Source organism: Leptonotus elevatus, chromosome 5 (assembly GCF_054856555.1).
Source record: "Leptonotus elevatus isolate MCC_2025b chromosome 5, RoL_Lele_1.0, whole genome shotgun sequence".
Classification (NCBI taxonomy): Eukaryota; Metazoa; Chordata; class Actinopteri; order Syngnathiformes; family Syngnathidae; genus Leptonotus; species Leptonotus elevatus.
The window spans coordinates 1,451,708-1,478,298 of NC_141243.1; the positions used below are offsets into that span (position 1 = coordinate 1,451,708).

Here is a 26,591-nt window from a genome sequence, read left to right on the forward strand (position 1 = left end):
TTCATGCAAACACGCCGAGACAATCTGCCTCTCGCAACTTTTGCACTCGTATTTACTTTTATTCTTTTGAAATATGTGAGGATTTCGTGGGGCGAACGTTGCAGACACACGCATGGTCAACTGCGCATGCAAACGCATCAACATGAAATTCTATTTTCAGTTGACAGCACATCCCAACATTTTTTTTTTCCTCATTAACATCACAGACGATGAAATGTCTTCATCTCAGCGAGCATAACTTATTTAAATTAAATAAATAAATAAAAATTTGCAATTTTTTCCCCTCTAAGCAACAAATAAAGCATTTTAGTGTCTTTCACGTACCACATTTTTGCTAAACCTCAAAGTGAACGGAACATAATTTTTTAAACATCAAAGACAACAGTGTTAAACAATATTTTTTTATAAACATAAAAGGGATTTTTTTTATGTACATTTTCTGTAGGCAAAGACCCTTTTTGTCTTTCACGCAGCTCCAATTTTGTAAACATCAAAGACGAGTGTCCTATGAGTCTACGTAACATTAATTTAACTATCTTAACCACCATTTTCAGTCTTTACATCAAATACATTTATTGTCTTTATGCACTCAGAGCCTCAAAGACAAATCTTTAGTGAAGGTCATTTGGATAAACATCAAAGATCATTTAAAGACTCAAGCCTCAGATTTTGCATGCATATCAAAGACAGGTCTCCAACAGTTCCAATGCAAGTTTTATGTGCACATCAAAGACACGTACAGTGTTCAATTAACATTTCATTGTAAAAATCCAAGACAATGTAATGTTTGCTGAATCTAATATCGATTATTTGTAAACAAACATAATTTCCAGTCTTAAATGCAGCTATTTTCCCCCCAAAGATATGTTAGTGAGCCCAAATTTGAGGTAAGCAAAGACAATTTAGACGTCTTAAACGCAACTAACGAGCGCTTTGAGTGCTTGGAAAGTAGAAAAGTGCTACACAATTCAAGGCCAATTTACATTCCTTTTAGAAACCTCAAAGACTAGTTCAAACATCAAAGACAAGGTAGTGTTCAATAAAGTGTTTCTTGTACGCATTACAAGATTATTTCACGTCTTTGACACGTCCCAATGTGCGGCTCCTGTCCGCATCAAAGACACACGCGCGCACATTAGCACGTGGGCAGGCTGCAGCTGTGGCCCATGCTAATGCGCTAATTGACAGAGCGCACGCATAAGTAGCGGTTTCACAATTATGCCTCAAATTGTCGTCATTAGCACAAGCGCTAATTGCCGCGGTGCATTGGCGTGGGTGTTTTTGTTAGTTGGAGGTTGGGGGGGGGCGGGGGGGCGTTACCGAGAAGGGGCTGCTGCGTACTGCATTCTGTGCAACTTCACCTCGCAGCCTTCAAATCAATTAGGAGTCGCAAGATGGACACTGGCCGGAGGGGACATCTTGGTTTTTCCCTTTCCAAGCGCGACTTCCAAGGATACCCGGGAAGTCTTGTGAGTGAGATTGTGTGTGTGCGTGAGCGCGTGAGACAGGTGATCGAGTTTGGGCAAAGGTGTGAAGAATATGTTCGGGAATAGCTCTGTTGAAAAAAAACAGACTTCAGGGAAGCTTGCACGTGAGTTTTGTCAACATTGAAGAAAATGTCTCCAATGAAGCGGACCATACTTTTTTTGTGTGCGTGTGAAAATGTTGCGTGTTCAACATACCTAACGTAGGTTTTCTTGAATGAAGCTTGTGAGTTTCCATCAACTTTGTTGTGTTGGCGCCGTTGAAATTCTGCGGTGCGTCGGCAGATGTGAGGCCGGCCACGGTGCACTCGGAGGCGACCGTGGCAGAGCGATGTCGGCGCTCCTCAAGGAAGATTTCTCCACCTTTTTTGTTTTCCACCTCAATGGTGAAGGTGATGCCTGGCGACCTCGCTGTTAACATGACAATAAAGGAAAAAAATAATAATAATAAAAAAAAAAATATATATATATATATATATATATATATATATAGAGAGAGAGAGAAAAGAAAAGAAAAACAAAAAAAAAACATGACAATAAATGATATTTATTAATGACTGTTTAGCCAACAATTAATGATTGTTATGCCCACTACTAATGATTGTTAAAGGTGCATTGTGCCGTTTAAAAAGGAAATTTTTCGACATCATGCATGTTCCTTCCACCAATGCCCAGATGAGTACAAAGGGCCCTGACTGTTTTACTCTGACTGCACCTATCAGATTTGATCTTCCCTTTATAGTAGAGTGTGCGGACCCTCACACTCCCAGTTTTTTGAGGGAGGGGAAGGGCAGAGTGGTGGAGGGGTGACATCCTACGCGTCCCTGCGGCGTAGCGGACATGTGGCATGCACTTAAGATTGCGCACGTACACCATAAAAAAGCCTGACACAGATGCTGCAGTTACGCTTTGGGTTAGAGGTGGCGAGTAAAAAAGTGACAAACTGCACAAAGATCATTTAAGCGATCATTTAATGATATTTAGGCCCTCTTATTAATGATTGTTAAGCCACACAATGATTGTTTAGCCAGCAATTAATGATTGTTATGCACACTATTAATGATTGTTTTGCACTTTACTGGTGATTGTTATGCCCACAATTCATGATTGTTATGCCCTCTATTAATGACTACTATGCCAATTAATAATGATTGTTAAGCCACACAATGATTGTTGTGCCCTCTACTGGTAATTGTTGTGCCAACTACTAATGATTATTAAATCAACAATTAATGATTGTTATACCAAATATTAATGATTGTTATGTCCTTTATTAATGACGGTTATTCCAACTACTAATGATTGTTATTCCCACTATTAATGATTGGTATGCCCACTATTAATGAATTAATGATTGTTATGCCCTCTATTAATGATTTTTAAGCCACATATTGAATGTTTAGCCAACAATTAATGACTGTTATGCCCACTATTAATGACACTTTATTAATGACAGTTATTCCAACTACTAATGATTGTGAAGCCAAAATTAAGGATTGTTATTCCCACTATTAATGATTGTTATGCCCTCTATTAATGACTGTTATGCCAACTAATAATGATTTTTAAGCCACATATTGAATGTTTAGCCAACAATTAATGATTGTTATGCCCACTATTAATGACACTTTATTAATGACAGTTATTCCAACTACTAATGATTGTGAAGCCAAAATTAATGATTGTTATTCCCACTATTAATGATTGTTGTGCCCTCTATTAATGACTGTTACGCCATTTAATAATTAGCCGACTATTAATGATTGTTAAGCTGACTGTTAATGATTGTTCTGTACGCATATGCTGGCGCCGGGAAAACGGGAAGGTTAATGGACGGGCGGCATTCATCAGCCGCTATTTATCTCTCCTCGGGAGGTGGCAGCTTTACAGTAAATACCTTCTGTCCCCCTAATTTCCTAATGATGGCCCATAATGACGGAGAACGGCGCCGCTCATTAGGCGGGACGAGGCGGCGTGCATCACTCCTGTCAGCCCCGCGTGGCTCACGCTAGCGCCGCGACAAGAGATGGAGACCCAGCTGTTACTCACGTTACCCCCAAAACGAGGCTCTCTGAGCGGGAGCCAGTGCGGGGGAGGGAGGGGGGGGGGCTGGCTGTCGTACCAGGGGAGGGAGTAACAAAAAGGACACGGCCGGACATGATCATAGGAAAAAATGTCTGACAAACACGAGGCCGCAGAATGTCACGGGAACATTTTGGTTTCAATTCTACATAGCAACACTTTTTAGAATGACGCAACGCAAGTCAAGAATGATAATTGGCTCACACAGAACAATAGGATTTGCTTCAAGAATATTTGGCTCATCGAGAATGATCTGATTCAATTCAAGACTGATATTTATTTGCCTTATCTAGAATATGATTCAATAAAAAAAAAAGATATTTGACTCATCTAGAAGTGTAGAATTTGATTTAAGAATCTTGTTTTGCACATGTGGAACGATGCATTCTAATGTCAGATGAGTCTTGGTGCAGGTTTGATTTAAGAACAATATTTAACATTGATATCTGGTTGATCTCGAACAATGTGAATGAAGTCAAGATAAATATTTTTGGCTCACTGACAATGCTTTAACTTGAATCAAATTTGAACTTGTGATTAATGTTCAACGATTTGATTGATTTCCCATATTTCCAAATTGTTTCCAGAATGATACGAGGTGAACGCTACGATTTGATTGATGAGAACAGTAACTATTTTTGAATTGAACTAAATGAGACAAATATCATATACATTTTAAATTATGCAAATGTCCTTCTTTAAACGTGTCTTTCGAGATGAGTCAAATCTCGGTGTTGAATCAAACCATAACGTTTTGAATGATCTCTTGTGTTAACGATCCTTTCATAAAGACTAACAATGACAGAAATGCCTGTAAATTCTCTCTCTTTTCTTTTTTTTTAATTCCCATCATATTTTTTTGTGAGAGGACATCTTTGGGCGAAAGTTACCACGTGGCTGAGTCTCATTCTCCAAATTAACGTTTTGGAAAAGATGAATATTTGCATGCGAGCGCTAATTGTGACATGTTCCACCAGGCCGCTGCGCAGTGCCGCTAATTCAAAGGCCAGAGCGATAAAAAAAACGGAAAAAGATTCAAATAAAATCACAGTGGATGAAGTGAGGGATTGTGAGGCGGAAAAAGAAACGAAACATAAAAAGAATGTGCGGTTTTTATTGTGTGTCGTTAACTCGGAGAACGTTATGGGAATACATTTTCAAATCCTTTGACCCGGTTAGACTTGAATTTTGAAATGAATGACCGAAGAGCACAAATACAAAAGTTAGCAATGTAAGTACGCAGCACTCATGAATCCTTTTGTTCTTCATGAGCCAAACATCAATCTTGGAAACTCCATCAAAAAAGGAAACACACCAGAATAAACAAGTACAAGGAAAATATGAATTCAATCATAGATGTGCCACATGGCACTCTTGAATCAAATTGGATCTTTTGATAAATCAAATAGTATATTTTGATAAATCAAATAGTATATTTTGATAAATCAAATATTCTTGAATCATATTGGAACATTGGTTAAAAAAAAAAATGTTGATCAGTTATCATTCGATTAAATTGTATCGTAAAATACTGTTCGTAATGCAAGATATCGTTCCTGAACTGATTCATATGATCCGACACGAGCAAGTATTGTTGTTGAAACAAATTGACACCACAGATGGGTTTTCAGGATTTGCTTTCGGTACTTCAAATCATATTGATCGAGATGAGTCAATCGTGTTTTTCCAATCAAATTGGAAACGCGGCAAGAAAAATGAAGCAAGTTACAAATAAATAAATAAATAAAATTAAGATAAATAAATAAAGTCAGCCTCGTATTTCAATTCAAATCATATTGCATCCAATATATATATATATATATATATATATATATATATATATTTTTTTTTTTTTTTCAAATATATATATATATATATATATATATATATTTTCAAATATATATATATATATATATATATTTTCAAATATATATATATATATATATATATTTTCAAATATATATATATATATATATATATATATATATATATTTTTTTTTTCAAATATATATATATATATGGTTTTTTTTTCAAATATATATATATATATATATATATATATGTTTTTTTTTCAAATATATATATATATATATATATATATATATTTTTTTTTCAAATATATATATATATATATATATTTTTTTTTTCAAATATATATATATATATATATATACATATATATATATATATATTTTTTTTTTTTTCCAAATATATATATATATATATATATATAATTTTGAATCCAATATCATTCCTGAACAAAATCAATAAATCCTAAAAATGAATGGATAATTTTTGGAGCAAAAACAGACGAGTCAAAAAACAAACAAAGTCGTTCTCAAATGGAGCCATTAAATGCACGGTCTAAACTTCTGCTTAAATAATTAGCGCCACGCTCCAAATGGACTGCAGAGTGTGATTTAAAAGTGTTTTTTAAAAAAAAAAAAAAAAAGGAAAAATTCAAAGTCACCTCTGATGCGGTTTGATTAATTCACGATGCCACCTTGACAGGCCTAATGGCGGCACATGCATAATAGAAAGCCCCCCCCCCCCCCCTTCATGCGGGTGGGTTGGCTTCAAAGGAATTAGCGAAGGGGAGGCGTCAAATTACAGCTGTTGTCTCGCTTTGCTCAGACTAAAAGTGGAGCAAACAGGCTTCAAATGTGACAACGTCCCCAAAGATGACGAAAAAAAAAAAAAAAAAGGCTCGACGTCAGCGAGGCAGCGTCATGGCAGCAAACCACCAGAGGGCGCCAGTGTCGGCTACCAACTGGTTGCCTGCCTTAATTGGGCTGCAGAAAAAGTGCAAACAGGAAGTTAGGGTCCTCAAGATACTCTTTTGTAAATAAAATTTCCCGGGCCTTCAACAAACGTAACTGCTTATGAATATCAAAGACAGTTACGTTTCTGTACACATGAAAATCGAGTTTGTAGATATCAAAGACAAGTCAAGTCATGACAACCAATCGAGATTACCGGCTTTTTGTAGACATCAATAATTCATGTCATGTTTATTTTTGGAAACATCAAAGACAATTCAGAGTCTTTAATGAAATGTGCATGTTTTGAGAGACAACAAAGAAATTTAGTCGGGACATTTTGTAAACTTAACTGACAATTTCAAAGTCGTCAACGTACACGATTCTGTAAACAAGTCTTATTGTTAGTGTTATGGTCTTCAACCAATGAAACACTTTCTTGTTCATATCAAAAGCAGTTTAGTATATTTACAACTTCCTGTAAACGTCAGAGATGAACTGACCTGACACATTTTCAGAATATCAAAGACAAGTCTTAAGTTGGGCAACTTTGACATTCTGTTGACGTAAAGTACAACTTTTCGTATCTTCAATTTTGAGTGTCTTGGACAAACCTTCTGTAGGTCTTTTTGTAACATCAAAGACAATCTCGTCTTCAACGAAGTCGATGGACATGTTCGTGGAGTCATCAAAGAGCATTTGGAGTCTTGAATGAAACAAACTGTCTCATAAACATTCTCAATGAACTTAACGTCAATTTTTTAAACATCAAAGCCAAGTCTCAAAAAACATGACAACTTAGTGTCTTTCACAAACTTAATGTTGTATTTTGGATCGTAAGCAATAAATTTATTTTGTGTTAATTTTCACCTTACGTTAAATTAGCTGTAAAATTTGTCTTTGATGTTTCTGAAAATAATTTGTTGAAGCCTCTTGATTGTCCACTGCTTCAATCGTATACATTTCAAAACTAATTTAAAAAATAAATAAAATTCTAGCTTCCTTGCTAGCTTCCTTGCTAGCTTCCTTGCTAGCTTCCTTGCTAGCCTTGTGCACAAGCAGCAATTGTCTTAACGAACGGCTGCGTTTCCTCGACAGCAACTTGTCAGTTCAGCAGTCAAGTGACCTTTTCTGCGTAGCGTCCGCTCACTGCCGCGTTGCGTGACAGACTTGTTTGCCAAGCGATGCGACAAACACGACAAGTCAATCAAGCAAGCTTCCGTCGAGACCTCGGGCGGCGGCAACTTGTGTCAAAAGGAAATCCGCCATCATATCAAGCACGGTATTGACCAAGACGCGTTTGCTGCATTGAACACTTGAATTGTCTCGAAGTCTAAACGGATCATGTTGATGAAAAACGGGTACAGCAACTTCAACGATGCAGTCATTGATTGACGCCGATGTTAGGTTCGATAGAGTTCATATCATCTTCGATGATTACGTAACCCGTCATCCTTAATTGTGTTGGTAAAAACTTTTAAGAGGCTCATCAAAGATGCTAAAGTGTCTTTAGTTCGGGAATGTTGAATGCTTTGAATCGGCCAAGAAACAAGTTTGGTAATGACCAAGACACGTTCATTGAGCACTAAATTGTCTTCATACAACTTTAGGTTCATTGAAGGCTGAATGTGTCTTTGATGTTCACACATGGTTTTGCTTTTAAGAAATGTGCAAGTTAGCTTAGTGTCATTGATGATACAAATTTGTGGTGCATAAAAATAAAACAACGTAAGACACTTAACGTAAGGAACAAACACCTCGGTACAATTTTCCCCCCTTCTGAACCCTTGTATAATAAAATACTCCTCCTGGATTTGGATCCTTTTCTTGCCCCCCAAAATTGCGTATTTTTTGCAGGAAATGATCGTATGTTGTTTTTTTCAAGACTGCCAAAAGTGTCCAATTGTCTTTGATGTCCACGAAAACGCGTACGTTTACGTAACGCCGCAACGAGCGGCCGCGCCTGCGACTTGCAGTTCAGCAGTCAAGTGACCTTTCCCGCGTAGCGTCCGCTCACTCGCCGTTGGTGTGACAGACTTGTCGGCCACGCGATGCGACAAACATGACAAGCGGATCAAGCTTCCGTCGAGACCTCGGGCGCCGGCAACTTGTGTCACAAGAAAATCCGCCACGAAGTTTGGTTTTGGGCAATCTGACCGCTGACACCGCCGAGCTGCCACCCCGATGCCCTTCCCCTCCATCAAACAGCGCCGCCCCCGTCCCGCCGCCGCCCCCGCTCGGCACCTGACCGGCACCCACCAGGGCTTTAGCGTGCCGGTCCGCCGGCGTGATTGACACCTCCACCGATCCCCTGTAAACACCTTGAGAGCTCGCCACCTCCGGCGGGCGGAGGTGGCGGGCGGGGGGGAGCTATTGATAACCCGCCGTCAGGCCCCCCGGGGCCCCTCCCGACTTGTCAGCGGGCGTAACGAGATGCCGAGTGACTTAGCACCTCTGGAAATGTCAGCCCCCGAGCCGGAGCGAGCGGCTCAGCTGCCGCTCGCGGAGCCTGCCGGGCCGCCGCGCGCACCCGAGCGGACGCGCGGCAGAAGACGAACGCGAGCGGGAACGTCCGCTGGCTTTAACGTGCATCTGCTGCGGTCCAGCTGCCGCCGCCGCCGCCGCCCGGCCCCGCCTACCGCGATGATGATGCGGACCACCAAAGCGGACGGCCGGGGCGCGCCGAAGTCTCCGCCGTTGCTCCGGCGAATCGACTTGAAGGAGACGAGGCGGCGAAGTGACACCCGAGGAGCGAGGTGCGACACCCCTGTGTCGACACCAGCTGATTATGCGTGCTGACGAACACTGGCTTTTACTTTTTGCAACACGCCAAACTCATTCAAAACTCCAAATTGTTTTGAATGATTACGGGGGAAAAAAACAACAAAACCGTTAGGTTCGTTGACGATCGGGGACGTACTGGGGCCAAAATGCTGCCTGGGAATTTCAGACATGCACCCAAAAATTTGGGCAATGGGGGTTGGCTAGGGGGGGGGGGGGGGGTCTACACACAGGAATTCATTCGAACCCAAAAACGTGTCAATAATTTTTTTTAATACTTTGTCCTTCACTCCCAAAAACGTATTTTTACAAAAGGCTTTGATGCAGCTTCTGACATGAAAAAGTGGCTTAAAGCAATGGTAGTTATTACAAAAAACGGCCAGCAGGTGGCAGCAGAGTATAAGAGGTCAGCCAGGGCCGTGTTGCAAAACAAGCTCTTTTTTGTCAACGATTTCACCAGGAATGCGAATAATGATGAAACTTGAATGTGACGGAGTTAATATTGTTGAAACACGGCCATTGATGAGGATCTTGGATGTTTCAAAAACATTTAAAAAGTGAATTGTCCTTTTAAGTTGACACAAAATGAACGTTGGGCGCATCAGACACTTAATGGTCTTTGATGTCTCTTAAAAACAGAATCATCACAGCCTATTAACGTAATGTAAATGTCATCAAAGAGTTCATTGCCTTCCATGTTTACCAAAAGACTAAATTGCCTTTGATGTGTGCCACGTTTATGAAAAATAGGTTTGTATGAAAACAAGTGTATTGCCTTTATTGTCCGACATTTTAAAATTTGAAAGGTTAATTGAAGACTGGATTGCTTTGATGTTCACAGGAAAACAATTTGATGTCTATGAAAAACATGTTCGATAATCTGTTAATGTCACGTACGTGTCATCATAGATGTTTACCAAAACATGCATGTTATGCTCTTTGATGCTTACATAAATACACAAGGTTATCGAAAGAATTGCCTTTGATTTTTACGAGAACAAGCACCTAAGGTTTGTTGAAAACCAAATGCACTTCAATGTTTGCAAAAATGCGTCGAGTTCAAAGACTTAAGTGTCTTTGATGTTTACCCAGAAAAACGTATTGGTCAGTTGACGGAAGATTGTTTTTTGATGTTTATGAAAAAAAACACATTTATATTATATTGTTAGTCCTCAATGCTTACGAAAACTATAAATACATAAGTTGAATTGAAAACTAAATTGTCTTTGATGTTTACAGAAAATGTACAATCTGAGGTTTGTTGGAGATTCCAAATAGTTTTCAATTGTTACAAAAACGTGCTTGCTTCATTTAAAGACCCTTAAATTGTCATTGATGTTTACAAAAAAGACACAATTTGTTCAACCGAAAGCTAAAATGTCTTTGATGTTTTAGGTTTAAAGAAGGTTTGTTAGAGACTATAAATGGTCTTCAAAACGTGTGCGTTAGCTTTATTGAAGACTAAAATGTCCGATTAGGTTCGTTGAAGACGCGACAGGGGCGCGCCTGACATCACCGTCACACACACACACACACACACACACACACACACACACACACACACACACACACACACACACACACACAGCACTTATTAAGCATGCTGACAAACACATTTTCTTACATCGCACCCCCCCCCCCCCCCCACGCCCGGGGAAAGGCGCGGATGTATAACGCGACATATTTAGCGTCACATCTTAGCAGAAGTCAAGCAGAAAGTCTGTTTGCTGGAGCGTCGGAGCAGAGAGCATGCTGGGAAATTTCTAATGGGCTGTTTACCGGCCGCCTGCTGGGATTGCAGTCCGCCACATTGATTTCTGATTTTTGGGGATCCGCGGCGGCGTACACGCGTGTCTCACTTTAATCAAGCTTGTTCCAATCACACAAGCGCGCACACACACACACACACACGCACACGCACACACACACGCGCACATTTGCCCCCGCATTAATGGTGACAAAGTGCAATCGGTTCAGTGACAGACGATGTTTTCAGCGCATGATGGGCGAGGAGCACATTTTCAAAATGGCCCGTCAACGTTTTCGGAGTCGCTGGGACGGAAATCAACAACACGAGTAACGCGTGTGGATGAATGACTGCCATCTGAGGCCTTTCCTAACAAGACAACACGGGATGGTTTATGGTTTTATAGCCGTTGGTTAGCCGCTTAGCATTCTGACACGAAACATGATTCGAGCCGTTTATAGGAAACTTTGTAAAAACTAAGGGGCGAAGGAGGAAGTCCATTTTGAAACAAAATGGACTATTTGAAGTCGATGTTTGGAAATAAATATTTGGAGTCCTCTTTATCGCTAGATTGACACACGCCCTTCCTACCCCCCCTTTACCAGAACTTGCTAGCCTAGCGCTAGCTAGCAGCTGGTATGACGCAAGCGGATGGATTTAAAATTGGTCCAAAAGACGAGTTCTGCCGTCGGCCGGTGTAAAGCCAGTAAGTTATTTCGCTATTAGTGAGTTAATTTCAACTTTTCCCTCACATGTACACGCCGATATGTTTTCAAAAAAAGTGAATCTGGTTTATAGGAAACTTTGTAAACTAAGGGGCGAAGGAGGAAGACCATTTTGAGTCTTGATAATGTTTAACGTACATTTTTCCCCACATCAAACAAAATGGACTATTTGAAGTCGATGTTTGGCAAAAAAATATTTGGAGTCCTCTTTATCGCTAGATTGACACACGCCCTTCCTACCCCCCCCCCCCCCCCCCCTTACCAGAACTTGTTAGCCTAGCGCTAGCTAGCAGCTGGTATGACGCAAGCGGATGGATTTAAAATTGGTCCAAAAGACGAGTTCTGCCGTCGGCCGGTGTAAAGCCAGTAAGTTATTTCGCTATTAGTGAGTTAATTTCAACTTTTCCCTCACATGTACACGCCGATGTGTTTTCAAAAAAAGTGAACCTGAGGTTTGGTCAAGCGCTTCGTGCAACCGATACAAAAGCGCACCCCATTGATCACGATGCTCAAATGGGATTTTTCATTTTTTCAGACTGACGTGTTTTTTCGGCAAAAGTACATTTAAGGAAGCCTTTCGGGCTGCTTTGGGACTTAAACGGTAAACGAACAGTGAAGTTGGATTTTGGGTGCGAGACGACAATTTACGACGGCCGCAACAAGGTAAATAAAGTCAATGATTTCAAGCAAAAAAGCCAGCGAGCGAGTGATGGATTTTGATGCGTTGGTCTCGTAGCGGATGATGAAAGGCTGACTTACCGGCCTCGGGGCTGCGTGTCATATGCTGCTCGGGGCTCTGGGGGAGGCGGATGATGGGAGACGGGATGCGGGGGGATGACGGGGGGGGGGGGGGGGGGGGGGGACGGGTGGGGGGGGGGGGGTCCCAGTTGTTCTCTAATGGAATCCATCCTCCTCTGTGACACGCTTGTCACTATTGGACGTCGCCTGGAATTGGAAAAAGCCTCGTCACCAGGGTACGAGCTGAGTGCCCTTTGACTGACTGGTTGCCTCGTCGCGGAGACAGTCGTCGTCAAGCGGGGGGAATTCTCCGGGGGCCCCCCAGGAAAGAGAACATTTGTTCAAGTTAAAAAAAAAAAAAAAAAAAAAAGATGTGAATGTGATTGTTGGATATTGCATTTTTTGCTTGAGAAAAAAAGTGATGCTAGCTTTTGTTTGGAAAAAAAACATACGTTTGGTTGATATAATAGTTTGTAATTTTCACATTCACGCTAGGTTTGTTGGTGACGTCTTTGTTGTTTGACAAAAAACGCGTAGTGCAGATTCGTTGAAGATGCAAAATTGTCTGACGTTACGAAAAAATCCCAAAACAAACGGATGCATTTGAAAACATGGGACTAAAATGCCTTAAATGTTTTCCGAAAACATAATTTAGTTTCGCTGAAGACGATGATCACTGCCATGTTAGCGCGTGTTAGCGCGTGTTATTTATGTACCGTTTGGCTGGCGTCCAATCGTTAATTTTGTCTAACGAAAGCGCTCATTAGTCGTAACAAAACGCCGCCGCTTTGTTTGTGACCTTTCTCGTAGCGCTGGCCGTCGAGTCTCCTGCTAGGTCGCACTTTGTCCCCCCCCCCCCCCCCCCCCTGGTCTTTGATGCCCCGTTAATTGGGAATGATTTGCGCTTTTTCTTCGGCTTTTGTCGGCCGTTAAATTCAGCGAGGAGCTAATGGCAAATGTCACCGGGAATTGGTCAGAAAGAGAAAGAGCGCATCATTCCGCTAATATCCCGGCGTCACTGGAGCGGACCTTGGGAAAGCCTCATTAACGTGGGGGGGGGGGGGGGGGCTCCCTTGGAAGCAAGATGGAGGACAGTGCCGGGAAGCGGGATGACGGCGTCCCACCTCTAATGAACAACAACAACAATCGGTAAAGGAAAGTAAAGATTAAAATGTAAATTGGATCCAATTAAGCGTGTACACCTTGAAACTGCGTGACATTTGACGGGAAAAGGTCAAGAGAATTCCCCCGACTTAATCCGCGGAAAAGCTGCTACTTCCTGCCAGTCTGATTGGAGGGAAGCAAACTTTGAATTTGCTTTTATTTTGACTTAACGTTCTTTTGTTAAGCCTGATTGGGGGCAAGTTAAGTTAAGTTGAACGTTAGCTTTATGAAAGACATTCAATTGTTGTTGACAAATACGGAAAAATTAACTAAGCGGCCGTCGATTTGAAATTGTTTTTGATGTTTTCCGAAACGCGCACGTTATGTTCTCGCTAAATTGTGTTTGATGTGTGATTGTTTACATTCAAACATGCGGCAGCCAATGCGATTGATGACGCGCAAGCAGCTCGTGTATATTGAGAGAATTTTTTTTAATTATTATTTATTGTATTCCTGTTATTGGCATTAGTATTATTATATTTATTGTGTTTTAAGTGCAACATTGGGTACATCACTTTGTTACAGTTTTTTAAGGTGCTCACTAAAAAAAAAGTTGAGTTTATAAAAAAAAATAATAATAATAATTGTCTTTTAAATGATTGTAGTTCGGAACCCGCGGATTCTCTTATTTATCTTTTTCCCCCCCACTATTTAATTTTTTTAAATATATCATTTTTGTTTTTGGAGCCAACCAGCCTTTTTTGTGTGGATGTTTGTTAACATTGATCCATGTTTTTTTTTTTTTTTTTTTTTACAACTTCAAAGTGATACTTGACTTATTGAGGCATTTTCAGCAATAAAAAGTAAAAAAGAATTTCAAAACTTCATTATTTTTTAAAAACAAAAATGTCCACTTGCTGTTAACTGACGATGACATCATCTGTGCTGAGGAAGCAGGTAACAACCAATCATGGTTCAGTTTGCTGACCAAACCCAGAAAACAGGCGAGACATGATTGGTCGTTACCTACTTCCTCAGCACAGAAACATTTATTTTTGAAGGTATTAATTGTACAAGAAAAATAATGACGTTATCAGATTCATTCTGGACAAAATATGAACTTTTTACTGCTGAAAATGGCTCAATAAGTCAAGTACCCCTTTAAAGAACCCCCTGCCCCCAAAAATAATTCAAATTATTCGCCAATTTTTGCTATTCACGGGCAGGACTCGAATAACGGTGGTCAAGTGCAAGGCAAAAAAAAGTGCATAAGGGAGACGCATAAGGTTGTAAAAACAACTCATTCCATCACGATTTCTCATGTTTAGGGATGAGGAAGGGGGGGGTCACAAGGGGTGACGGTGGGCGAGGGGGGCAAGAGCGAGGGGGGGGGGGGCGCATACAAGTTGGCATATGGTCACATGAGAGGCACGACGAGCTGCCTGAGAGCCAAAAAGCCTCGCGTGTGATGATACGCGTGGCGGCCACAAACACGGATGGCGTGTTTCTGAAGGTTGTACGCACGGCTGGTTGCGAGAGAGGGGGGGGTCGGCGGGGGCGGGGGGGGGGGGGGCACGCATGCAGGGTGGAGGCCCGAATCTAAAAGAGCCACCTTTTGATTTTGGACCGAGGCTCGGCTGGCTGGCAGCGCGGGGCCGGGCCATAAGGCGGGGCGGGGCCCCGGGATAATGGCGGCAGACGGGGGAAGAGGAGGCCGACAGCTGGCGCATTCCGCCCCAATATGTTTCCATCAAAGAGGCGAGGACGTTTCACAAGATGGCCCCCGCACCGCCGCCGCCGCCACCACGAGAAAAAGAGATTCAAAATAAAATTAGCAGACATCTTGCCCATTTCACCCCGCGATGCACATTTGGGCACAAGATGGACGGGAGGGACAGGCGGGGTTGGGGGTTCTCGGGTGGCTGGGGGTTCTCTTACCCTCATTGTGATGCACAAAAATTAATTAGTCATGCGTCACCTCCCCGAGCTCGTCACAGATGCGGCCTCAAGTGTTCGAAGATACTTTCTTTTCAGCAAGGCAGTCCATATCGGAACATGCAAATCAGCACCGGACCGCCCCTCCCCCTTCTACGGCCAATCAGTGTGTCGCTAATGAGGTATAAATTATGCGCAGTGATAGAATCGTGACCAATCAGTATAGGCTTCGCACAATCAGGATTTGGGAGACGATCGGTGATGGAGTTTACGGATCAGTCATCGATTCAGAAGATGGGCCAAACTATTTGAACAACTTGTTTGTTTACCGTACAGCAGACCCGAAGTTTTGCGGGGGATCGAGAATTAGCCGGCCCGCAATAGCCAAAATTTGCATATAATTGATTAACAAGTGGAACGAGACAAAACTGCAGAAATTGCGTGGGAATGCTGAAAAGCTGAATGCTAAGATTTGAATGCATGTGCTAAATTGTGATAAATTATGTAAAAATGACACATTTTTAATTGTAGTTAAATGACAAATGAATAAAAAGAAAACTTGAACTGCAATCAGCTTCAAAAAGTGGGATTTGATCATTCCAGAGAAATGATAATCCATTTCCTGATATGATCGGCAGTTGGTATCGAACCATCGAATAGACTAAAATGTGGTCCAAGCGGGGTTGGAACCCAAGTTCTCCGTGTTTGGAGGCAATTGCTCTAAGCACTTGCCTTGTTCAAATTCATGTCTAATGGCGTATTTATTTTGAAAAGTGTCAACTGATGCTGAACGCTAACATGGAATTTCATCATTTCAGTGAAATGATAGTCCAGTTCCTGAAATGATAGTCAGTTGGTGTACACTTAGCGTAACGGCCATGCACATATTTGCAATGTACAGTCAAAGGTGGGATTCAAACCCGCAACCTCCTGGTTACTGGACAATGCACTGCAAATATCTGCTGATCAGATCCAGCCAATCAGGTCTGTGTAAAGAAATGATTGACCAATAAAAGCTCCGAGTGGCATCGCGACACGTCAGCGAGTAAATGTTCGCGCCCGAGCGACCGAAATCAATTTGTTTGTTCCCCGAGCCGGTCACAGATGTGGCCTCAAGTGTTTGCCGATTTTGTTTCTAAACACGCCGCATATTGCAACATGCAAATAAATGCCGTAGCCCCGACCTCGGTCCCGCCTCCTCCTCTTCGAGCGCCAATCAGCACGCCGCTAATGAGCTGTAAAATATGTGCATTAGCCGCACTAAAGTTATTTAGATCCGAGGGCGGGGAGACTTAATTGGTTCTAATCAGAGCCTGCGTCCATCTGTTTAGCGCAGATCGACTACTTCTGCCTGATGTCTCGTTGTTGAACGTGAAGCGGCCATTTTGTCTTTTGTTTTGAAGTGTGCAACTTTTTCTAAGATAGAACTAAACCGTCCAAATGGCTCCTAAGAAAAGAGAAACTGCTAAAAAAAATAAAAGAAATTTAGACTGACAAAAAAAAAAAATACAATTAGCAACTTATGTTGATGTCGTCTTTTCTTTCTTTCTAATAGTGTATTTTCATTTATTTCTATATAGCGCTAAATTGTTTTTAATGAAAAGTATAGCTTCATTTTCGGTCCGTCGTGGATTGATCACATTCCTGTTCATTTCAATGGGAAACTTTACCTTAGTTTACGGACATTTCAGATTATAAATAAGATCAAAGTTCGTGATATGAGCTTCTACTGTTATACAGTAAATCATTGTTTCAACAGATATACGCGACCCGGCATAGAAAAAGGGGTCAAAGGTCGCACATCAGAGGCAATAATGCTTCACTAAGTCCAACTTTCATCATTTATTCAGTTTTGTTTTCATGATAATCTTGAAGTGTTCAAAAATTCGCCTTTTGTGAAACGTCCTCAACAAAGAAGTCAGTAAAACAATTGATTACTATCTTTCCATTACTGTAGAATTCCACGTTGAGGAATTGCCGACATACCGGTCGCAGAATAGCCTTTTGCCAATTTCATACTCGTTTTATAATTTGATGTCATTATGAGCTAATATTAGGCGGTGAATCGGCAGGATTTTCCGTAAACGATGCCCGCCAACTCTATAATAGCAACTGTTGTTATGCTAGCGGCTCATGACCCCAAAATGCTGGCCTCCGATTGGTCGACTGCTGCGCACGCATCTCATACTCTTTATTGATTTGGCCAAAACTAAATTTAGCTCATTGGGACTCCTTTATAGGCCTGATCCCGTATTGCGCCATCTTGTGACCGTATCAGTGATTGTTTTTTTGTTTTGTTTTTAAATCTAGCAGGTCAGTGATCGGCCCCCAAAATCCTGATTGTGGGAAGTCTTGCAGTGACTTAACATTCTCTTACAAGTAGAGTCTCGTAAATTTAAAAAGTGGCGTTAACGAAGCCCGATGGGACTATTCGTGTAGCGTTGTTGCCGGTTCGAAGGATCCGATCCCGTCTCCGTCCGTCCCCCCCCCCCCCTAAAGACGGCGGCGCCATCTGTCCTGGCCGCGTCCGTGTCCAAAGGAGCATGTTTTCTGGATCTGGTTTAAGGGCTGCCGGTTCCAGGGACTCACATGTGTGAAGTGCGAGCCTGCTCATCATCTCGAGTGGTCATCACATGCTTGGAAAACAAAACGCCTGCCGGCCGCTATCGCTCGTGCGCCGCCAAACGCCGTTGGGGGGCCTGCCATCGTCACAAGTTGCTCAGCCCCAATGTCAATACTTACTTTTTATTATTATAGCTTTAGTGATTTAAATATGGAGTTTGGCCTAACGTCTAAAAAAAAACACACAAATATTTTTGCTTCATGCTTCACACGTACACCAGGTGACATCATGACCGATCGATAATGATTCGTAGGTTTATATTTTAAGTTCTTAAGTATGTGAATTAACCTAAAAAAAATGACCAACTTCGAGGTGTATTTCTGCAATTAGTTTTTCAAAAGCAACTTCAAATTAAACTACATTTTTGTTTATAACAATGTAATGACCAATCAGTGGTGCTGCTGCAATGATTGAAGTTTATTTTTTGTTACATTAAAATGTCGAATAAATTCATTTACTAATAAATAAAAATTGTTTATAATTTAGTTTGAAATGAATACAAATTATTAAATGAATAATGAGTGTACTCATTACGCAGTTTACATTTAAAATGCTTTGTCATTATTTTATTTTATTTTTTAACTTAAACACTTAAAAAAAATGAAAAGATGTGAAATTTGACTTGTTTTAATGGTTCTTCTGAAGCAGTTTTGCTACAATGATTGATGTTTTATTGTTAAATTAAAAAAAACAACTTTTAATAAAAGCAAATTGAAAATGTAAGTTTCCTTATAATTCATTTTTGTAATTAAATTGAAATTTTATTTGAAAGGCCAATTATTGGGTTTGCCTAAATGACTGCTGTCTATTTTTTACTAAAGGTACTTTTATTTCATAATCAATTTTAATTAATATTTGTTATGCCATCTTTAAATGGTAATTACTTGTATAAATTTGGGGGAAAAATGCGATTTTTTTTTTCAAATGTATTCAAACTTGAATTACGCTACATTTAAATAAATGAAAATAAACAAAAGAATGAAAAGCCCAATGAGTGGCTCAACTAAAATGATTGACAAGCACTTGGTCCAATGACGCATCAACAGCGACTCGTATGCCGACCAATGACATCGCAGCAATGTGATTCACGCGCACGTTTGTTAAGCAAAAGTCTGCAGCTGCTTTTCGCCTTCCAGTGTCATTAATTGTTAGCATTTGGCTAGGTGGGCCCTTTGGGGTTGGATTGGGGGGGACATTAGGAGGGGGGTGGGTGGGGGGGGGGTCCTAATGTGCCCCCATGATTCATAGTGTCACTTGCAGAGGAGTCCATCTTCATGAAGGCAGCGAGCACCTAATGGCTCCCATTTGTCAACTCCAATCCAAAGTCGGCCGCAAGGAGGCTGACGAGCTCCTCAGCCAGCAGCTTTTTGTAAACAAAGCACATTGATCCCAATCTTGTAAAACTGCTGTGGCCTATTAAACTGATGTTGGACAACAAACAGCACTTGCAGTTTTTCTTCGCTTTTTACACTGTACTGTATTGAGCAGCTTTTTGTAAACAAATGATGTTGATTTTGTGTTTGGGTCATTTGCACATGACTGATGAGGATCTTTTGAATGAAAAATGTTGACCGATACGTTGGCTTTTTGTATCAGTATTTGTTCAGCGGCTTTTTGTATAAAAGAAAGAAAAAAAAGGACATTGATTTCAATCTTCTGTGTGGTGTGGTGCATTTAAGTCTACTTGATGTTTGACAAAAAGGAGCGCTTAAGTAAATATATACAGTAGCTTAGCTAGCTATGTTAGCACTTATTGCTATCAAAGGATGTTGCGTTCATTCTTCTTCGTATGACTGATGTGGTGAATTTTGACAACTATTTGTGATATTTGTCAAGAATGCACTTTTGTAGATTTGAAAATGAAGGCTTTGATAAGAAAGACAAAAGACAGACGATGGTTGCAAGCTGCTACATTAGCATTTTGGCACCGGTATTGAGCATATTTTTGTGTACAAATTAAGGACTTTAATTTGGTTAGTTAATTCCATCTTCTGGTCGCCTTTAATGATAGTTAAGATTAAGACTGCTGCCTCGTTTTTTTTTGTTTTTTTTTACATTCGTTTAATTTTTTTACATCTTAGCGGTGTTCGTTTGTCTAATGCTAACAGGTAGCAGCCTAGCATGGTAATTTATGGATTATACCACGCAACCGTGAATTCTCCGTTCGTGTCGTGACTTGGAGGAAGACAATTAGGACGGCCTTAGCATATTTTGCTAAGCTAGCCAGTGGTGTCCATATTGCCGCGAGGCCAATTTGCACGACCAGTCAAAATGGCTCCCCCCCCCCCCCCCCGTACCGACATTTTGTGAGCAGTCAGTTTGATTGACAGATCTAACTGCGCTTATTCCACGAAATGATCATTGTTTATCTCCCTAACGAATCCCCGCGACGCAGCAATTTGATGTGAAAACTGACAGCTCATCGTGGGAAAAAGTATGAGAGATAATTATATGGTGCTCTCACACAATGCAGCAAATCTCATGCTAATTGGCAGTGGCTGGAAAAGACACACTAAATGGCTGCTTTACACCAAAATAGAAGACTGCCTGTAACTTTTAGGGCATGGTTCCTTGAAACTTTTTTGTGGGTCTGCTTATGTTAGACTTGTTTACCAAGTTTCATGTTGCCAAGTTAAACTCACTTGGAGGGCTGACATTTTAAGCAACTAAAAATAACCCCAATTTGTCTGGTTTAAAAATAAGTGGCAGACTTCATGTGTTAGGGCACCGCTTTGAGACTTTTTTTTGTGGGTCTTCTTATGTTAGACTTTCTTGCCAAGTTTCATGTTGCTCAGTTAAATTGACAGAGAGCTAAATTTTTTAAACAATGCAAAAGGACCACTGAAACTGGCCAACATACCCAAAATTGCAGACCACTCATGTTAGAAAATGCTACCAAATTTCATATTTCTACCATAATGTGGCTTTGAAGGCCATCATTTCAAACAATTCCAAAAAAGTACAACAAATGACTCTTAATTGTCTAGTTTAACCAAAATGGAAGTCTTTCTGTTTCCTTCAGCTCATAGCTTCCTTCCTGAGACCGTTTGTGCGTCTCGACATGCCTCGCAGATTCTATGTTGCTTCAGGAGGTGAATTTTCAAACAATTCGTACGACGCTGAAAAATGGCCAACATGGCACTAAAATGGCCTCCTTAATGTCAGACGACCTGCGTTTAACCAAGTATGGCTTCTTGAGACATGCAGTACTCATGACCAGCTGAATTTGACACCTCTGATCATGACTGCTATGCCACTGGTGTGAAATGGCTACGAGCTAGCTTCAAGCTAAAGTTAGCTTTGTTGTGCCAACAATCAATCTAAAACCACGCCGAACCCTGGACAGTACAATATGGCAGTTTACATTCAATATTCATCCCAAAACATGAGAAAACATCCAAACTTGAAATAAAATACATTGCAGTTACCAAAGATGCTAATGACTTTTCTTTCGGTGTAAGCTAGCATAGCGCTCATACGTGCTACTCTGAAAGTGCTATGAAAAAATGAAGACATTTGGTAATACATGATTACAATTTCTTTGGTCAGTTGTGCTTCTGATCGTTAGCAACAAAAACACGGCACTTTCAAAATGTGACTGAAACCAAGTCCAGAAGACTAAAGCTACGACTAAGATTAAAATGGCTGCCCCAAGCACTGCACGTCTACAAAAAGTCATGTTGACAGGCGACAAGAGTTTTTGGCCCGAATTTGTAAAACAGTTCTTGTGAATCTTGTGCTTTATGGCGAATCGTTTCACCACCGTACCCTGCCCACACGCCGTGATGAAAATGTTCACAATTCAGTGTCGTCAATCTGTCTCGTTTACGCGTTTCAAACTCGGTAGCAGCAATTGGCCAAAAATATCAAAGCCGAGCGGGGTTATTAAAGAAAAACACAATGTTTTGAAGGACCGCTAGAAATGATCAAAATGATGCTAAAATGTCCCGCTTGAAACCAAAATGGCAGACTTCCCATGTCAGGGCTTCTCAAAACATGCGCAGAGGCTTGCTCATTATTTTTGCTCGTGTCAACAACGCCAGGCGCGATGAGGCTGGACCGGCGCCGCCGCCGCCGCCGCCGCCGAGCGAAGGCGTCCACTCACACAGCATTAATGCGGCCCTGCCAGAGTGCTGCATGATGGCAAGCGGGGAAAGCACTGAGGCTGTGAAAAACCACAGTGGACTTTTACATCTGTCTGCCCTCATTGCTGTGCACCGAGCCTCCACACCATCTCCTCCGCCCCGGCCCCCCCCCAACTCCACCGCGGGGGCGTGTGGAGCACATTGGCTACGCCGCCTGGCTGACAGATTCCCGCCCGGGCCGCTCGGAAAAAGAGGCCTGCCAGCAGCAGCTGTCCGCTAGCATCGGGAATGCTAATCTGCGCCTTGACAAAGACGGAAGAGACGGAAGGGGAGTGAGCGTCAACAACACTTTGGACCCGCAGCACTTTTTTTTTTCTTTTTTTGGAGGGGCGGTGGTGTAGGGGGTGGACGATGCGGGAAAATGCTACGTTAATTTGGAGCCTCACAGGCTGCAGGCGGTGGCAGCAAAACGCAAGCGGAGCGGTGCTTTCAGAAGGCAAGAAAGTTATGTTGGAATCACGTGTTGGCCGAAAGGACTTGATCAGAAATCTCAGTTATATGCTTCCGTTGTGTAAAATTAGGACTTGCTCATTATTTTTCTCAACATTACTAAAACTTAATTTATTTAATCCAGTGGTTATATATATATATATATATATATATATATATATATATATATATATATATATATATATATATATATATATATATATATATATATATATATATATATATATATAAAATCACTGGATTAAATAATAACTATTTTGTCTTTTTTCTATTTTTAAAATTGTAAACCTTTTTTTAAATTTTAATTGATTAATGTTTTTATTTGTTATACTTTTATACTTTTTTTCAGTTTCTCATCTATTTTTGGAATGTATTGCATAAGTTTATTTGTATTATTTTGTATATCAATATTTTTGACATTTGCAAATTATATATTCATTTTAGTTAGTACATGCTTATGGGTTAAATTTAGATAAATATTTCAGATTACAAATTTGCTTTTGTTGTTGTTGATCTTTATAGAATTTAGTTAGAATTTATCTTTTTCATTTTTTTATTTGTTCATCACTGCATTCTGAAGAAATAAGGGAAATTGAATTGATCAGTTGCTGGGTAAAACTGAATAATAATTATCTTATTTTTTTATTTTTATTTTACTTATGCGGAATGGTAATACCGAATTAATGTGAAACAATGAATTATACAATATTACTGATTAAATAGATTTTTGTGTGTGTATGTTCGGCCTGCATTGTATATTTACGAAGCGGTATAATAAGTATAACGGCAGCAGCAACAATTCAGCGGCTGTGAAATGAGTGTTTAAATGCAGTAAACCACAAGGTATAAAAAGGAGCGCACCGATTTCTCAACATTTCGTCATGCGTATTGCCAATGGGCACCCTGCTGTGCCATTTTAATTGGTGGACGATCATGTGTCATCTTTCCCGACACGTGCACTCTGGCTTTCACTGGAGCGTACGCCGGGGTTGTCGTTTCGGAGGGAAAGCGTGAGGCTGCAACCCAACTTATCCGATTACCCACGATGCATCACGCCTGCTGCGAGGGGGGGTGCGCGTAAACAAGACTTGACTGACATGGCGACAGACGCTTGGTGAGGCTAAGCTGAAGATGGCTGCCACGCGCTGGCGAGACGTCATGACAACATCCTGACCGCTCACGTTTTGTCCCAGCCAGACGCAGCTGGCGCACCCACACTCACCCGCGCACACCTGACAAAAAAAGTCAAAACAAGGCCAACTGAAACTGTGTTTTTGCTGAGGAATTTTCAAACAATTCAAAGGACCCCTGGAACTGGGCACAAATGATACTAAAACAAAACAAACAAAATGGTGGACTTTCCTAGTCTTTTCCATACTAGCTTCATGAGAATTATTTTGCAGGTGAAAATACTCAACATACACATGGCGAGCAAATTTTGTGTTGCTAAATGAGGAACTGACTTCAGGGGGTGAATTTTCAAACAATTCGAAGAACCCCTGGAAATGACCAAAATGATCCTAAAATGGCTGCTTCAAACCAAAAAGGTGCGCTTTCCTTGTGTTTGCCATCCTAGATTTATGATAATTTTTTTGTAGGTCTATACTCAACATAGACATGACTACCACATTTTGCGTTGCTAAGTGGAATTGACTGCCAAGGGTGAATTTTCGAAAAATTGCAGGGACTCCTGGAAATGACCAAAATGATCCTAAAATGGCGGCTCCAAATTAAGATGGCAGACTTCCTGTGTTTTTGTGGGCATGACTTTTTTGTGGTTCTACTCAACATGAACATCCCAACCAAATTCTATATTGCTAAGCAAAACTGGCTTTTTAAGGCTGAATTTTCCCAACAAGAGGTGACGTACCAACTTCTGCCCTGCAAACACACTACAAGAAAATTCAAAAGTAAGCTAAATACCCCCTTGGAATTTACGATGACATTGGTGCCCCTTTAGCCAAAAAGTCAAAATTTGCACCCATTCAACACTTGGACAGATGGCACAACCCCTCCCCCCCACTTTTGTAGGTCTTATCCATCTTTTCCAAAGGTGTTGTTTTGGTGGTGGGCACAGAACATAAAAAAAAAAAAAAAAAAGCATTTTCTTTCAGGACACGCACCCAGGAAAAAAAAAAATGGCGCTAGCGGGGACCCGAGCTCGCCATCATCTCAATTTGCATTGCATATGCTTGGGAAAGGCGCCCCGCAGTAAAGTGAGTCGGCAAGGGGAGGGCTGCATTAATATGCATACGTTTGGCTAAAAGCGCCATCGTGACCTACATGACCGATCACGTTAGCCATGTTAGCTTCGTTAGCGCTAGCCCCATTGGACTGTGGACCAGGGCGACCAATCCCAGTTAAGATGGTGTTCACGGTTACATCAATTGAAATCCTAATTTGAAACCTTAATCTAGTCTTCAAACCCTAATTTGAAACCCTTACACTAAAATCACAAATTGAAAGAAATCTTATTTTAAAATTCTTGAAATCAATAACTTGAATCTTAAATGCAAGCTGGAAAGCCAAACTTGAAATTAAAACCCTAACCTTTATTTAAAACCCCAATTTGAAACCGTAACCCCTTACCTTGAAACCCCCACACTTAAAACTTCTAAATTGAAACAGTAATGCAGACTTGAAACCCCAATTTGAAACCCTACTTAGTAATATCAACACTGTTTTGAAATCACAACTTGAAACCTTAATGCAGGCTTGAAAGCCAAACTTGAAGCACTGACACTGACATGAAACCTTAACTTGAAAACTTAACCCAGCCTTGAAACTCAAACACTTATTTGAAACCTTAACTCAGGCCTTTGGCTGGCAACCGGTTCAGGGGGTGTACCCCCGCCTACTGCCTGAAGCCAGCTGGGATAGGCTCCAGCACCCCGCGACCCTTGTGAGGACAAGCGGTTAAGAAGATGGATGGATAGACTCAGGCCTTAAGTCCTAATTTAAAACCTTAACTGTGATTTGTAACCATTGTTCACAACCTTGCTCAAAAACCCAACCCGTGTTTTAAACCCTAATTGAAGAACCAATTCCCTCAAAAACAATTCTTTAAACTCTAACCCGGGCTTCAAAACCAAACCTTAGCTTGAAGCCTTGAACCATTTTTGAAACTCTAACACTTGCCTTAAAACCTAACCCTAGTTTGAAACCCCTTAATTTGAAGCCTCCAATTAACCCCAAGCCTAATTGGAAAACCCAGACCACGCTTGAAAACCTAAACAATGTTTGAAACCCAAAACCAGGATTGAAACCCTACCTCGAAATCCCAATGGTCAAACATTAACCCTGCATTCAAACACTACATTGAAACCCAAACCAGGATTTATTGTTACTCTAAAAAGAAGCATGGGAGTGACTTTGATTGGCCGATGGCTGGTGACATCATCACAGCCTCCCCCCCCCAGCTGGCGGCCTGCCGTCAGCTTTGCGAGGTACGGCACAAACATGACGGCGTGCCAGCGGCAGAAATGAGGCGCCGCTCATCCAAAGTCATTTGTGGCCGAGTCCATTAGCATCATCAGCGGCGCTGATGAATTCCCCGTCGCCGTTATGGCGCGCTGATGACATTCTGCTCTCCTTGGCACAGCGTCACACTCGCAACACTCACACACTTGAAACCCTAACCCTTGCCTGAAACCCAAAATTGAAACGCTAACCCTCAAACTTAAAAAACCTAAACCCTAGTCCTGCCTAAAATCCTGCCTAAAAATATGTATTTGAAACCGTTTAACTTGGCTTTTGACCAAGACTTTTAGAGTCTTAATCCAGACTTGGAACTCCAGTTTAAAAACTTAACTCAGACTTGAAACCCTACCTTGTTAGCTTAATTGTGGCTTGTATTGCTAAACTAAAACCATAACAAGAAACCTTATCCTTATCTTGAAACTCTCAAACTGCCTTGAAAACCGTATTTCAAATTATAAAATGAAACCCAAACTATGGCTGGAAACCCTACCACACATCTTACCTTAAAAAACCCTAACTTATAAGTCTAACCCTTGCT

At 41.1% G+C, this 26,591-nt stretch overlaps 1 long non-coding RNA gene across 2 annotated transcripts in view; it reads right to left on the minus strand.

Moving 5' to 3' along the window:
• Positions 1-231: 231 nt before the first annotated feature.
• Positions 232-26,591, minus strand: part of LOC147173192 (uncharacterized) — a 58,785-nt gene continuing 32,425 nt past the window's right edge. For both annotated transcript variants that reach the window (XR_015094773.1, XR_015094774.1), the window contains 3 exons: positions 12,338-12,523; positions 1,683-1,895; positions 232-1,555 (listed from right to left, as the gene is read on the minus strand). This is a non-coding gene — a long non-coding RNA (uncharacterized LOC147173192). The remainder of the gene's footprint in view (positions 1,556-1,682; positions 1,896-12,337; positions 12,524-26,591) is intronic.